The sequence below is a fragment of the Artibeus jamaicensis genome, unplaced genomic scaffold (assembly GCF_021234435.1).
Source record: "Artibeus jamaicensis isolate MK-2021 breed Jamaican fruit bat unplaced genomic scaffold, CSHL_Jam_final scaffold_537, whole genome shotgun sequence".
In the NCBI taxonomy this organism is placed as follows: domain Eukaryota; kingdom Metazoa; phylum Chordata; class Mammalia; order Chiroptera; family Phyllostomidae; genus Artibeus; species Artibeus jamaicensis.
Window position 1 is genome coordinate 13,304,833 of NW_026522047.1, and position 15,760 is coordinate 13,320,592.

At 51.6% G+C, this 15,760-nt stretch overlaps 1 pseudogene; it reads left to right on the top strand.

Moving 5' to 3' along the window:
• The first annotated feature begins 520 nt into the window (after positions 1-520).
• On the top strand, positions 521-636 carry LOC119035019 (uncharacterized; annotated as a pseudogene).
• The last annotated feature ends 15,124 nt before the right edge of the window (positions 637-15,760 follow it).

Below are 15,760 nucleotides of genomic sequence, written 5' to 3' on the forward strand. Positions count from 1 at the left end.
AATGTCAATCAAACTCTTCAACATTCAGTGAACCATTAAATACAGTACATGAACTATATCATTAAATCTGCCCAATAGCTCTGTGAGGTAGGTATTTTTGGTTTCCCCATTTTACGAGCGAAAGACCCAAGGCTTACAAAGCTAATAAGGTTCCAGGACTAGGAAGCGGGGAGGCTGGATTCGAAGCCCATCAGTCTGACTCCAGTGCCCACTCTCCTGACTGGTGAACAGTCTTTCCTCTAATATAATGAGGATAACAACTATGTTGGCCAAGCATGCGCTGCCCACCAGCCTTTGCACAGGGGTCTCTACTGCTCACCACTGCTGGCGTCTGCGCCTTCCGAACAGCAGGGGCAGGAACTCAGGTGGGTTTAGAATCTTCTCCCGAGCACAGAGAGCCAAGGGTAGAAGATCCTGGGTTCAAACTCAGACATTATAGGTCTTTCATGCCGCATGTGACCTCACAGTAGAAAGACAGCACTTCAGAGATGATATAATAAGCAGCAGAAATAATGGTTCTGGGTTGTACAAAAGGAGAGATGGCTGGCATACCCCTTGACAATATGGAAAGAGGCCCTCAGCATGCAGACCATGAAGGGATTCCACCTACTTTAAGGCATCGAACCGCCATTTTTAAGCCTTAAGGGCTCTCATCATAAGGAGAAAATTGGTCCCTTTTCTCTCGTTGTTTCTTTTCTTTACATTGTATCTATATGAGGTGACGGAATTTAGCTGAACCTACTGTGATAATTATTTCACAACATCTGAACCCATTGTGCTGTAGGCCTTCAACTTGCACAGCAAAGTATGTCAATTATTTCTCAATAAAACAGGGGGAAAATGATTTTTCTAGTTGTCCACTCTGTCTAAAAAGACTATGAGTCACCGCACTCGGGTACTAGCCCTCACTTACTCGTGAACTTTCTCTGGAGTACGTGGTACATCATTTAACGCTTTCAGATCTCAGTTTCTTCGTTGGCAAAAGGAAAGAGGAGCCATAGGTGTGGTCCCGGTAATTCCAAACAACTACCAGAAAGAACCAGGCAAGTTTCTGATTCAAAACTCCTGCCCTGGGACGATCTCTCAGTGATGACCCCACTGCCCTCCACCCCAGAGCGCGGCTGAAGTCAAGTCAACCCCTCTGGCCACTCCACATCACAGGATGTCCCGTGACAGCCAGCACTTGCCCTCGGAACACCCAGAGGACCAGACGCTCTCCCGCTTGCTCCTACTCCATTCATGTCTTGTCCCCATTTGGGGTATTTCAGCTCATTTATTGAACAGCCAGTAAGATCTAATTTCTGAGGCCCTGATTGGTCAGATGCAATAAAATGCACATTAGATGTCATGTGACTTGGTGAAAGTGATTGTTTTCCTTCATCATAATTTTTTTTTAAATACTGAGGCTATTCCAGCAAGAAGAACAAGACAATAAGCAGAGTAGACATTGGCCTAGGGGGCTCTCCGTTATTTTTTGAGATTTATTTATTTTCAGAGAGAGGGGAAGGGAGGGAGCAAGAGAGGGAGAGAAGCATTGACGTGAGAGAGAGACATCTATCTGTCGCCCCTTGTATGTGCCCCGACCAGGGACCAAACCGGCAACCCAGGCCTGTGCCCTGACCAGGAATCAAACGTTTCACCTTAAGAGATGATGCTCAGCCAACTGAGCCACACTGCTCAGGGCCATCAAGACATTTTAAATCACTAGCATCCACCTGGTAAATTAAAACAGGGAGGCCTGGAGCTGGTCATATAAGGTAGGACTTTGCCAATGGGCTGTTTCACCTATATCCTATTTCTAGTCCTATTATCCCTTGCCATAAACAATCAGAGTTTAAGGAGCAGTGAGTCACCGTACAGATGTCTCCATCGGTGAAAAACGGCTCTCCAAGCAAAGGCCGAACTCCAAACCCTTCGAGTTTCAAACAGGTCTCTTCTCAGTCTAGTCTGGCTCCCTTCACTGTGACTGACAGGCAAACTGATATAAGGAAGTACTTCCACGGAGTTTACTTCTTTAAGTGACTTGGTTTTTAAAAGAAAGGAAAAAAAAAAAAGGCCATCCTGCCAGTGATCCCTTTAGGCCTTTTTAATTACAGAATTCTTTTTTATGGTGTCCCCGACCTAGCCTTAGTGGGAGTTCACCGCAGAAGTGTGCCGCGGCACATCCCCGCACTGACGACTGAGGCTGAGCAACGGCTTCGGTATCACGACTCCACATTCTTCTCCCGTCTGGGAGGTTCCGGGTCCTTCCACTGTGAGTCAGCCTGCCCTTTGTTCACGCACGAATGAGACAGTGCAGTCGCTGGGCACAGACACCGGCCCTCCCGGGAAGGATGAGGCTTGGACCCCAATCAGGGCGAATCTGCACACTGCCCCCAGTACCGACTAATTCCAAATGGGACTAAAGATGCAGCACTCAGCAAGCTCTCTGATTCTCCTATTGGACCCCAAGACAAAAATGTCTCGTGCAACGCATCCTGAAATTAACAGCACCTTTTGCTTTTCAGCTGATGGGATCAGCTGAGAATGAGGTTGTTCTCTACCTCCTCCAGGTAAGACGCTGACATTGTTCGAGTCCACTTACCAGCGCCACAGACTCTGAGGCCTCAGAAAAATATCTGATAACCTTGAAGCTCAGCATCTGGGCCAAAAATAAACCTGCGATGTCATTCGGCCTCATCCCCCCCATCCTAAGCACCGTGCTCCTGGGTCGCTTTGGAGAATTTCCTAGCTGGGCTTTCCTTATTCATTTTCTAGATAAGCATTCCCAATATGCTATTCTAGGCGCTGGGCACACCCTGAGCACAACAGACAAAGTCCATATTGTAATCGATCTTACATTCTAGAAAAGGAGACAAGCAATAAACAAGAAAAAGTGCATGGTACTGGTCCGTGAAGTTCAAAAACGAAACAGGTAACACAGTCCGGAAGGTCTAGACTACTCGAGTTTGAATAGCCAGGAGAGAGTCTCTGAGAAGTTGACACTGAAGCTGAAAAGAGAATAAAAATGACGATGCCCTGCAAGGACTACGGCTGGAGGAAGAACGTCCCAGGCACAGGGAACACCTACTTCAAAGGCCCTCAGATGAAAGGGAACTTGAAGTTGTCCAGACAAGGCGAGAGCACAGTGAGGGGAGGAGGAGACACCTGAGCGAGGGGACAGAGCTGGGCAAAGGCCATCTCAAAAGCCACCGAGGGCACAATGAGAGAGCATCCTTTTGGCCAAAGAATATGGGCAGCTACTGGAAGTTGTTAATAAAGGGAGCTTTGTGACCTACTTGTTTTTTTAAAAGAGTGCTCTCGCTGGTGTGCAGAGAACTGTTTCCAGAAGGCAACGCTAAAAGCAGCAGAAAGGCCACTGCAGAGGTGACCACAGTGGCCCAGAGCACAAAGGATGGCGGCTTTGCCTGGGGGGGAGCTGGTAAAAACGGAGAGAGGTAGGAGGGTGGGGGAAACATTCCGGAGCTGTCAAGGCAGAGTTTGCCGAAGGACTGGATGTGGGGAATGAGGGAGTCGAAAGTGGCTGTCCTGTTTTGGGGTAGCTCACACGCACCATGAACCTGTTCTCGGTTCGGCATCTACGATGGTGACATGTCAGCCTAGCAGCACCAGAACCGTGACCGATCTCGCGGTAAAAGTGAAATACACCAGGGAAACCTGGTGTAGTTTGTCAGCTGCCACCAGAGAAATTGTCACTGTTCCAGCTCTCCCACAGAGCACCTCGATTACTTGAGGGGGGCCCTGAGCCTGGCCACAGAAGAGCAGTCCTTCCAACCTGCCTTTCCTCATTATGGCCCTATAGCTGGGAGGCACGGGAAATGGAGAGTGGGCTGGGGATCCTGCACTTTGTTACAGTGAAGGGACAATCAGCATCAGGGACTTTAGCCAGAGCAGCACCAGGATTGCTCGACGGTGCGTGAAAAGAAAAACCAGTCATCTGAATTGAATTCTCAGCTGGAGCCGAAGAGGCCAAATTTAATCATCCACCTAAAATTATCACACCAGTCAATACTTCCCCCTTCTTGCAAAGGGAAAAAGACTGATTCTTTCTTTTTCAGTCAAGCAGGTGGCCTTGAGGCAGCTAACCAGCTGGCTGAAATCTAAATACCTTCGCCAAGACAAAAGCAAGTAACATGATTGATTATCTTCTCATTGTAGGAGAAGAAAACCTCCTCCAGCCAATCAGCATGCAGAGCTGCTACCAGATTATCACTGCACAAAACTGGACTTGGAACTGAAGAACAAAGGTCCCCCAATCCCAGGCCCCAGTTGGCTGGGCCTTCATCTACCAGCTCAGCCCACTCACCGCACTAATTTCTAACACAGTTCACTTAAGTTTCTTAGTTGTTAAGTCCTGGCTTTCTTTTTCAGACTCAAAACAGGTACCTGTACCAGAGTTGGCATAGACCTGCCCCCAGAGACAAGGCAGTTCCTCCAAACATCTCGGCCGAATAGACGTCCGGGAAGCTCACTGATTCCTCCCAAACTCGCTTCTGTCTCGTCTGGGTGTGAAAAGCGCCTGGTATACATCCCACTGAGCTGGGGGCCCACAGGTAAGGCCCCCCTGATGACGGTTTGTGTCCTGCAAACCAAGCACCTCGAGAGTAGGAAGTGCAATGGTCCCTCTAGGGCCACTGTGAACTCTCCCAGGGCAAGTCTGAGCTCTCTGCCTCGGGCCCGCACGGCGAGGGGAGGGCCAGGCCTACCTGCCCCCAGGAGCTGGCACTCCAGAATCTCAGCAGGCTTCCTGCCTCTGGGCTGAAATTCTCATGGGCATCTACAGTCTCTTCTGGTCTCCAACCCAGGAGGAAAATGAAAATGGAGAGTAACAGAGACTCTGTCTTCATAAGCAGTTGAACAAAGCGTTCAATTCCACTTGCTCCTTGAGACTTGCCAAGCCCACCGGTACCTCAGCTTCCTCGTCATGGAGATGGAAAGGACACATCATGACATGAAATGCTAGACAGAGAGACGGAGAGCAGGAGCGGTCACTTTGCCCACGTGGAGGTCCCACTCAGGGTCAGGAGGGCTCCCCCTGAAGCACTGAAGTAGAACAGGGTCCCTTATTCCGAAGAAAACTGAAGGATGTTGACTCCTCTTCAGGAATCTCCTTTTTGCTTCTCTGTGGCCGCCAGGGTCATGATTTCTCACATTTGCTACCGGCCCTGGATTTTAGTGCTTGAGCCCAAGAAAACGGCCCTTGAAGAAAGGAGCTGTCACCGAAGCAAAAGAAGCCGAGCAAATGTGGCCCGAAAATCTCCTTCCAGGACCCGGGTGAACGGCAAGGGCTGCTTGTCCTGGAACGGGAACCCTTCCCTTCCCACGCAAAAAGCTCTGCTCCTAAAACCGAACATCGCCCACTGACAGACAGAGGCAGAACACTGACAACTGGGCCGCCTCCCTTGTTTCCAGGAGCAGCCGAACTCCCCGTGGGGCCCCTGACCAAGAGGGTGTAACAGAGGCCAGGTGAGGATAGTGGTCATGCAGAGTGACAGATGCCACCTCCCTGCAGCCCACCAGAGCCTGCCTGATTGTTAAAGGCAAGAACAGCAGTGACCGGGCCCCGGGGTTCAGAGGACAGCAGGGCAGCCAGGTGACAGCTCAGCTCCTCTCCCCACCAACCAGACTGGGGAGGTCACGGGAGTCCCTCCCCCGCGGATCCGGCTCCATAGCCGTTCTCTGCTGTTCTCTTAGGCAGAAGCACAAACACCTCTCACGACAAACTTAATAGCAGTGGCCGAAGAGGAACACTATTTTCCAAGGAGCCTCGGCTCAGTCCCGAGGGTCCCTGCGGAGCCTGCCCACCCCCCACCCCCGGCACAGCAGCACCATCATGTTCAAGAGACTCGTGGACATTTTTAATGCACCCCCTCTGCCCAGGGCTGATCAAAGTCCAGTTATGGTTCTATCTACAAGAAAGGAAAAGTAGAGAAAAACCTTTCTGTGGTTCTTTTCCTTGTTAATGGTATTCTTTATATTCAGTGGGGGGTTTTTTAAAGGTAAAGAGAAAGAAAGAAGAGAGGCAGGACGAAATGTCAGAGGACAGTTTTAAAATAAAAAAGGGGCAACAAGCCCGCTGACAGGGCACCAAGTGCAGCGCCCGCCCGTGCGCCCCGCACAGAGGGGGAGGGAATTCCCCACGGAGGGGTCGCCCAGGGGCAGGGGCGGGCGAGGTCTCTGAAGTGCTTCCCAAAACACTGCTCTCCTCCCCGCAGCGTGTCTGAGGTTCATCTCCACTAACAATTGGGAAAGGTGCCCTAAATGTGTTAAGTGGAAAATGCAAGACGCAGGGAGTTATTTAGTGAGATGCCATTCCCACGAACTATGCGGCAAGAATGATGGGCTGCATTTGCCCATGTCCTTAAATGCCTACAGTGAAATGGAGAGATAGGCCCCGGGTGTAGACGGTGGCTTTCTCTAAGGCTTGGTGTCAAAGAGCACTTTCACTCCTAAATTATACACATGGGGGGCAACGCAAATTATCAGTCAGCAGGTCCAGCCCCCTAACCAGACTCACGAAACCCCTTACAAGTACCCTGGCATGAGTTCACACACAACAGAACAAGAAAAATGTTGTCCATCCTCGACTTTTAAGAAAAAACATTCGTGGAAATGGACAACAGCGTGGTTATTGCAGGGTGGTGGTGGAAGGGGGGGGGCAAATGCTCCTGGATAAATAAATCATCATTTTGTTTTCTGCCCCAAATCTAGGGCAGGAAGGTTCTGCCAAACACGCAGAGCCAAGGTCTAGGACTGAGCAAGGCTGGAGGAGAGAAGACATGGAGGACCACCACCAAGAATAGGAGAGGCTGTAAGCCCCACGGAAGAAAGTCTGGCCAACTCCAGGGAGATGTGAGGAGCTTCAGGTAGCTGAGTTATCCTCCCTTTGCTCCATAGTGAGGACCGGCCGTGGCCCAGCGGGCGCGTCACCCTGTGGTGTCCAGCCAGCCATGCCCTGCGCCTGCCTCCGCACCCACTCCAACAGGAAGCCCCCCCCAATCCAGTTCGACACCACCAGACATTCATGAGCTGCCACCTTGCCCCCTATCCAGTGAGTCGTGAGCACCAGAGGGTGATTTCAGGGTGGAAATACAGCCTTGCTCTGGACCAAGACGGAACAAGTTGGAAATCTCTCAGCCGGACAGCAGTGGAAATGTATTACCTCAGTTAAATGAGCATTGCATGATGTTTGGGGCTTTTGCTACACACCTGTGCCACTTTGGTGATGAGAAACACGTTTTGGAAGAACGCAAAATGACTCAACATTCCCTGTTTATCAAGTCTAAACTCCACAGTGGCTCTTAAGACCTCCCCTCCATCAACTTCCTTTCAGGCCAGATCAGAGTCCAGTTAATGCGCCGAAAACGCCTTTCTCCATCTATTGGTACAGGGCAAGCCTGCGCACCAGCGCGCCAATGGGGGTGGAGAGGCACGCACGGGACTGCCGGAGGCCCTTCTCCTTTCCAGCTGCTCACCAGGCGCTCTGCCTGGAACGCCTTCTCCCGCCATCCCTCTCTTTCCTTTGTTACTAAACGCCGATTGAACTTCCCTTTGCTCTGGGAACAAGAACTTTGTTTCACGATTGCTCGACGGGCCTTTGTTTGCCCTGCACAACTTGACTGGGGAAGGATCCTCAGTAACGCTGCGTTCACCGCACAACCGCAGCGCGCAGCTCACCCACCACGCGCCCGCGGCCTCTGACACTGGACTGGAGGTCACGGCTCCCGTACTGTGCGCCTCCACCCGCCCAGAACCCCAGAATGTAAACGCTGTTTCCTGAAAGTGTCTTTTCAGTCTGGGGTGGGTCTTTTAACATTTCCTGGTCGCAGCTGTCACAAGACTCTATTATCAGATTAGCAGAGAACCGCGATGCTAATAAGTGACATTTCCACAGAATTTCATCACCGGCAGAGATCTCCTTATGCTTGGTTTTCACTTCCAAAGTCTCATTCAGTCCTCAAGAAATGGGTTATTAGAATGAGACTCTTTCTGCCTCCATGTCAACTGAGGCAGAAAAAAAAAATGTGGTCTCTGCTATCTAAATGACCGAGACAGGCCCGTCTTAACAGACTCAAAGATGACCTCGGCTCCTCCTCAAACTCTTGGTCCCCATATTCTGATAAAAATATGAAAACAGGGCAGAGAGAAGAAAAATTTACTGTGAGGCGTTTTGATGACAACATCTGTAGAGAGATCTTCAGAGGGCGCTTTCCTGCTATGAGGCCTGTGAGTCCCCGACTCCCCATGGAATAAGGAGGCAGATGCTGCCCCATGCAGCACAGAGACTTCTGGGGACAGCAAAGAGAAGCGCTCCCTGCAGCTGCACACTGACACTCTGACCGAGTAACTCCCGGGAGAAAGAGAGGCTGAGTGTGAACGCCCACACACACATGGCACTCTGGTTGTGTGTGCCATGTCTGACAGCCAACGGGGGTCCCCAGGAGGGGACTTCGGCTGCTGGTGGGAGCTAGAGGCCAGTTCTGGCTCCCTCTGGCTGCGGCCGTGGCCTCAGCAGCTGGGGAGGAGGTAGTTTTCTGGTCCTGCTGTGGCCTCAGCAGCTGGGGAGGAGGTAGTTTTCTGGTCCTGCTGTGGTCACCGGCCAGCTTCTGTGGCCCAGGTGCCGGATGATACATGATACACCCTGAGCCCTGACCTGTGGTTCTGTATCGCCGAGTGCGGATGCAGCTCAAGGAGACAGAATCACTAAAACTGGAGGCCAGGGTTTGCCTTGTCTTGGAAGGAAGGAAGGAAGGAAGGAAGGAAGGAAGGAAGGAAGGAAGGAAGGAAGGAAGAAAGAAAGAAAGAAAGAAAGAAAGAAAGAAAGAAAGAAAGAAAGAAAGAAAGAAAGAAAGAAAGAAAGAAAGACCTACGTCCTTGCCTGGACCGCAGGGAGGGGAAGGGGGGGATGGGGGAACTCATTTGAAATATAAAAAAGCAACTCAAAGCCTGAAAGACATCCACCTGCCTCCAACATTATCCTATTTCTGGAAACCAGGTTTCACACGAGGCCTGCGAAAGCGTGTCGGTGGGAGAAGAAACCCCTCCCTCCCCTGCCCGAGCGTCCACTCTGCGTCTCAGGGTCTCGCTGTGCACGTGGGCCTGTGCCCAGCATCCCTGTCACGAAGGGCCACAAGGGCCCGAGCTAAATGTGGGATGTAGGCTCAGCTTGATGGAAACCAGTAAAATACCATCGAATTCTGCAAAGGAAAAGTAGTGACGCGAATGTCCCTCCCTTCTGATACTCAGTGACAAACACAACACACCTGTTAAACACAACTGTGCCCCCTGCAGCTTTGAGACTCGGGGTTTCATTTCTTTGAAAGGCAGCAAGGGTTAGTCCCCATCTTTGTAGTGGGGGTCACTTTTATCCTGCTTTTTCCTGACCTAACCCCCACCCATTGGTTTGCAAGGTCTCGAGGTAAATAAATACCTGCCTCTGGAAAGATCTGTTTGAAATAAGCAGCTTTTAGAATGTGATACCTATAGAAAAGCAGAGATTGACATGTTCTCTCTGTGCAGGGACCACAGCCAGACCTTCACGCTACTCTGTCCTCAAGCAAGTAGACTGAGGACCCACCAGGTGCCGGACACAAGCTAGTAGACTGGACCTACTATGTGCCAGGCACGAGTAAGCAGACTGAGGACCCACTAGGTGCCGGGCGCAATGCCAGGTGCCAGGCAGATGGGGTGAAAGGGCACCCAGGGGACCTTCCCTCTTGGTCCTACCATCCCATGATGTCCGTGTGGAGGATGGGCTGGTCTGTGACAAGTACCGATTCCAAAGGAACTGTCACTCAACACCAGGCTACGTTTTAGGTGTGTGAGGTTTTTGGTTTTGGTTTTGGTTTTACCCAATGTCACATTTTGAATGTGATAAACAATCAGCATGTAAAGAGTTCGCCAATAAGGTACCAAAAAGTGCATCATAATTAGGACATTCCAGCCCCTTTGTCACATGGTACTGCTGAGAAAAGCACCAAAATTCAGAATAATCATTCCCTGGCCAGGTAGCTCAGTTGGTTAGAGTGTCCTCCTGATACACCAAAGTTGTGAGTTCAATCCCCAGTCAGGAAACATCTAAGAACCAACCAATGAATGCACCAATAAGTGGGGCAACAAATCCAAGTTGCTTCTCTCTCGCTTCCTCTCTCTCTCAAATCCATTTTTAAAAGAACAGTTGTGACATAGGTGACTGTATTGTGCTGTTTTCATACAAAGTCTGCTGTTGATTCTGTCACTTGGCGAGTTTCTTAATGCCTCTGATTCCCCCTACCCAGGACACAGGGAGAACTGTGAGGAGACAGTGGGAGCAGCGAAGGGCCGTATCTCTGTCCCACCGACGTTTTATCCTTACACTCACTCTCACGTAGGTAGGCACTGCTTGCGTGGAAGACAGCGGTCTCGGCTTTTCCCTTAACACCCCTTCCAAAATGAAGGAGATCCTCTGTGCATGTGACTCTGTAACTTGCAGGTTCTGCCCCATTCGATCAATGCAAAACCATTTCTGACGAGTCAAATGTTCATTTTTTAGGAGAAAAATAACCCTCTCTATCCAGGCTGCAAGGCTGCGGTGTATGTGTTCTCCATCCCTCCCCTCAGCCTGTGGCTTTCACCACAGAGGGGTCCAGATGCCTGGTCCGCACACATTAAAGGCTTACTTTGCAGCTTCTTAGGAAAGAGATTTAACATTAGCACAGGTTAGGTGTTAAGGAACATCCCTCTTCATTGAAAGAGAAATTTTATTTCTCAGGGAGAAAAAAATACAACACGGAGTCACTAGGATGCATTATGAACCTGTTATTGCGTGTGGGATTTATGATCAAGGTCTCTCTCTTCTACAAGGGTTCCGGAGCCAAGGGCAGAATTTCAGAAAGATCTTTCACAGACCTTTGGCGCCATCTAGTGGCCCTGTGCTGCCTGGTCTAGCAAATGCTTTCCCCTCGGAGCCAAAGGAAAATGAGAGGCAGTGGCCATGAAAGCTCCGGATGGCTCAACCTCTAAAGAGGCTTGGCAGAAGATAGAGCTGGCCGGCCCAGGAGCTCTCCTGATTCCGAACACTGTGCTGGGAACGTGACATTTCCTGATAGAGTCCAGAGAATAAGCTGCGACCGGATCTCATGGCATTTTGAAAGGAGCCATTTTCAGACCAATCTGTGAAGTGATTTTGCTGCCTCTGATTAAATCGCCTGCATGAAGCTAGCTGACAGGAATGCACAGGGCGTAGGTGTGTGTGATTGTGTGTGCATGCGTGTGCATGTGTGTGTCCATTGGGAGGGTGCACAGCACGAACACGCGCAGGGGTTGTGCTGAGCTCTGCGTGCCAACTGGCGTCGGGAAGGGACATATGCAACATCTCACTGCACATGGCCTCCAAATTTGGATAAGCCGTCCATATCCTCGCCGAGAGGGGCTTTCTCTCTCCATGCTCCAGTTTAAAGGCTTAGGAACAGAAGCCAAGTTGAGCCTCTTTGAAAGCACAGGCGGTTAATGTTCTGTCCAGAAGGATGTGCAACAGCAGCTGACACTGACTGAGTGCAGTGGAGGTCCCACCAGCTGCACCGGAAGCAGCGACTGGGGCTCAGTCCCCCCCTTCAACCCAGCTCCTGCCAACAGGGGTGGAGGTGGGATGGCCAGAGGCGTGGGGAACTGCTCCTGAGAGTGCCTTTCTGCCCACTCCACCCCTCGGGGTCTGCTGCTTGGCCCATAAACTTGGCCCATAAAAGAGTCCAGGTCAACAGAAGTAGATGGAAACCTGAGTTGTACTTCATCCAGCCAGTCTGCATGCGCACAGGGGAGAAGGTGGCTGCAGATGAAAAGAAGCCCTCGCTGGCACTGCAGGGCTTAGTGGCTGCAACAAAAAGCTGAAGGGCCCCACCTTCCTCACAAATGTTCTTGGGAGCAGACTGGTGGACCCGCGGCTGAGGCTGTTCTAGGGGTACCGCCGGGCACCTCTCCTCGTGCCAGCCCTGGCCAGTTGCAAATCCAACAATGATTGCTCCATTTTCCCCTGCCCTATTTATTCTATTGCCCCATTTTTACAATTATTTGTGCCTGTCAGTAGGGAATTTAGAAGTAAAATATGGGCAGGACAGAAAGTCACGTTTTGGATTCCCTTGTCTATTCCATCCTCAAGCAGAATGTACACCTTACACCCAAAAGGTATCGGTTACCTCATTATCCCCTTTCCTGTACAGCAGGGCTATGAATAGCGTCTCCCCCACTGGCTCATTGTGAGAATTGTGTGTTAATCCATGTAAAACCCTGTAAACCCGCCTAAGCTCTCAACGAATGACTATAGTCACTAAATTCCAGTGAGTCAGCATGAGCAAGTGTGGGGGTGACTTTGCCTGCAAAGTCCCCCGTCTACCACGGATGAAAGTAAACACTACAGAGACATGATCTGCTTGGGGAGGAGGTGGCCGATCTCTCAAAAGGGAAGGGCCCAGAGCCCACTGCTCCAGGGGCTTTTATTGGGTTCGTTTGCACAAGAATACAGGTAAGGATCAAACAATAGATATTATTCAAAGAGCTATGAGGGCTTATTCTCAGTCAGGGTCAGATAGCTAAGGAGCTCAACTTCTTGCTTGGACCCTTATCATTTAAATGAGAACATTCTAAACAAAGCAGGTTTCACAGGATTTTTACATGTTATTTCTTATGCCTGATTTACCCCAGATACCTGCCCTTTCCAGCACAGGGCTGCACAGCCTTCTCCATTATAGGTTTTTGGGCTTAAGTGGATTAGAGCCAGGAAGTGCTACTCCCAGATGGAAATGGGGACTCAGGCTATTTCACAATAGCCAGGGGGATGAGGGTCCTTCCATGAATGGCCTCCCAAGTGATCGTGTCTGGCCTAGGTTGCTCCTCGCTGTGAAGAGACTTACCCATCATGGACTTCCAACCATGCTTTGAGGGCAGAGAGGAAACTGAGGCAGCATTTGCTGCCAGAGACAAGCTCTGTCTCCTGTGACTCACATTCCGGAGGTTGCCGACTTAGCCATGGGGGGCAGTTACAATTCCTGAAACCAGGCAGGGCGGTTCCCAACAAGCAAGGGTAGGGCGCTAGCATAGATTTTTGCTCTTTGAAAATTCTTTTTGTAGGTTGCATGACTAAGTTTGTTCTCAGAAAAGGTATGTCTTCTTCCCCAGAACGCAAGCTCCAACAGGAGGGGGAGGCATTTTAAGAGATCCTCCCTCCCCTGGGATTTGCAGCCTCTGAAGCATCCACACACCTCAGGGGACAGAGAGAACTGGACGGAAGGTGTGGACTGGCCCTGCCAGCAGGCACCTGGGAGCTGCCTCCTTGAAGACCCCAAGGGCAGGTCTCCAAGACCTTTCAGAGAAGCGGGTCTCCTCCCCCACTGTCAGCAGCTGTGATCCCTTGTCTTGGAACTTCTCAGAACCCTCAGGAAGCATCGTAGATGCGGGCTTCAGCTTTCAAGGCAAGCTTGGAATTTTAATTCAGTGAACCTGGCTGAACAGTCCACTCAGGAGAAGGGCAGGCACACTGTGAGTGGAGGGAAAATGCCCCGTTGTTCATTCCAACAAGAAAGACAAGCAATTTCAGCATGACACAACAAAAAGGAGAAGCAGCAGATGGAGCGAGCAAGTTAGAGAGACAGAAAGGCAGGCGGATGGAAGAATGGACCAACAGGCAGACTGACAGACACACACGCACCCGGAGTCACACACCCCTCTGTGTACACACGGAAGCTCACAGATACACACGCACACACAGGCCTGCACGCTGCCGGGGAAAAGGGCGGTGGTGGGTGCCCACGGACACAACCTTCTGTTCCTCGAACTGCCGGCCTGGGCGGCCTCATCCCTTAAAAAGCGCCTTGAGCTGCTCGGTCATGATCCAGCCCCCACCAGGGCCCCTGGAAAACCTCGTATTAACTCTCAGGATCGCTGATCGCAGCACCTGCCCGCTCCCTCCTGGGAAAACGTCGAGACCTCTCTCCTTTTGCAGCTCCGACACCACAGTGGAGACACGCTGCTTTTCCTGAGACATTTTTGTGGGTTTGTTTTTTTCTCTCTGCTACAATTCTGAAGATTTTTCTTTTCGACAGTGATGGAAAGCACCAGGAGGCGTCCAGCTCAGCCTGCGGATTGCTAGGAAACCTTTCATCACATCCCACCGAACCGGGCAGACATTTGGAAGGAGTGGTTTTCTAGCAGCAGAGCATGGCTGGAGGAGAAACATGAGTCCATCCTTCAGCTCGAAGGTGAGGGGATAGAGGTTCTCGGGGTGCCCTAACTACTCGGCACCCCCCTTCTCATCTGTGAGGCAGGATGATGGCCCGGTGACTGAATTAACAGGCTGATGTTGAGGGCAGTGCTGTGGACAAAGAGAGTCGTCTCCCCCCAAAGCCCCGAGCCCGGGAGGCCTTCTCCACGCTGCAGGGCAGAAGCCCCGTCCCAGGCCCGCCCCCCCCCCCGCCAGCCCGGATTCCCGACCAGCAAATCCAGGGAGGTGGCCCAGAGCCCCAGTGATTACCATTCTGACTGTTATTTACTCCATGACCGAATGAAGCACACACCTGTGGTGGGGAATATTCAACGCAGATGTTTGGGAAGTAGCTTTGCCAAAATTGTCAGAAAATGCATGTGAGGAAATTATCTCCCGGTCCCTCGATGGGTATTATGTCTTTTATCGTTTCTGTGTTTTGAAGTATTTTCTTTTTGAAAGATGCGATTTTAAAAGACTGCTCTGTAGAGGGCATGACGAAAGGGGAGCGGGAGCGAAGATGAAGGAGGGAAAATGGCAGAGGAAGGGCCTCAGGGCTGGAACCTCGTCACCCCACGGCCCACCACTCTCCCACTCCGGAAGGAGCCTTGAACCTGAGGCTCATCTGCATGGCCCGGGCACTCGGGGTGGGGACAAACTCCTGGAGCTGCGAGGACGCGGGCACCTGCGGGGCACGGAGGGCAAAGGCTCTGACATTCGGCCGGCGCAGAAGTGGCCTTGGGGGCTGGTCTGGGAGCACCGGCCAACACAGCAGAGAAAGCAGGTCACAGAGATCAGCAGGACTTGTGGGGGTGCGGCTGAAAGAGGAAGTCTGAAAGGAGTGTCAGGTGCCAACCTAGGAACTGCCCCGCTCCCCAGAGAGAAAGGAAACCGTCGTTATCTGGACTAGAGCCTGTGCGGCCCCCCGGGAGTGGGGGCTACCTGGAAAACCCACAGAAAGATGGTCGGTGAGGTAGGCGAGCTCCACCCCGCCTGCCCACTGGGGCGGGTCCCCCGGGGGTGGCCGAAGGTTCAAACATGAACCAGACCTTGGGGGCCACAGCGTGGAGCTTCCAGTTGGGATGGGACTCTAGCTATTAGTTTGTGGATTCGCTTAGTCTTAGAGGAAAGAGCCCGGGGGTGCTGCCTCCAAGAGGTGCTGCTTTCTTCTACTCCCGTGTACTCCCCCCAGTAGTAGAAGAAACCAGGCCACGGAGGCCACCTGGCCTTTTGTCAGTCAGTGTCAAAGGCCACAGCGGGCTGTCTCTGGCCAAGGAAACAAGTATTTTAATCAAGCTGGTGACCACACGGCCTTGGGGTACAGCCCAAGCTGCAGGAACGCAGGCCTCTGCCTGGCTCTGCACCCCATGCATCTGTCCTCGGGGAGCTCGGGGCGCGGGGGCGGGGGACGGGCGCAGCACGAGAGGAACACATGCACGAAGCAGTGCTGCCCAGCAGTCCCCAAAAGCCATCTCAGGCAACTGAGGGCCAACCCAAAAGCGCCTCACCCAGAACAGTTAGAGAGAAGGG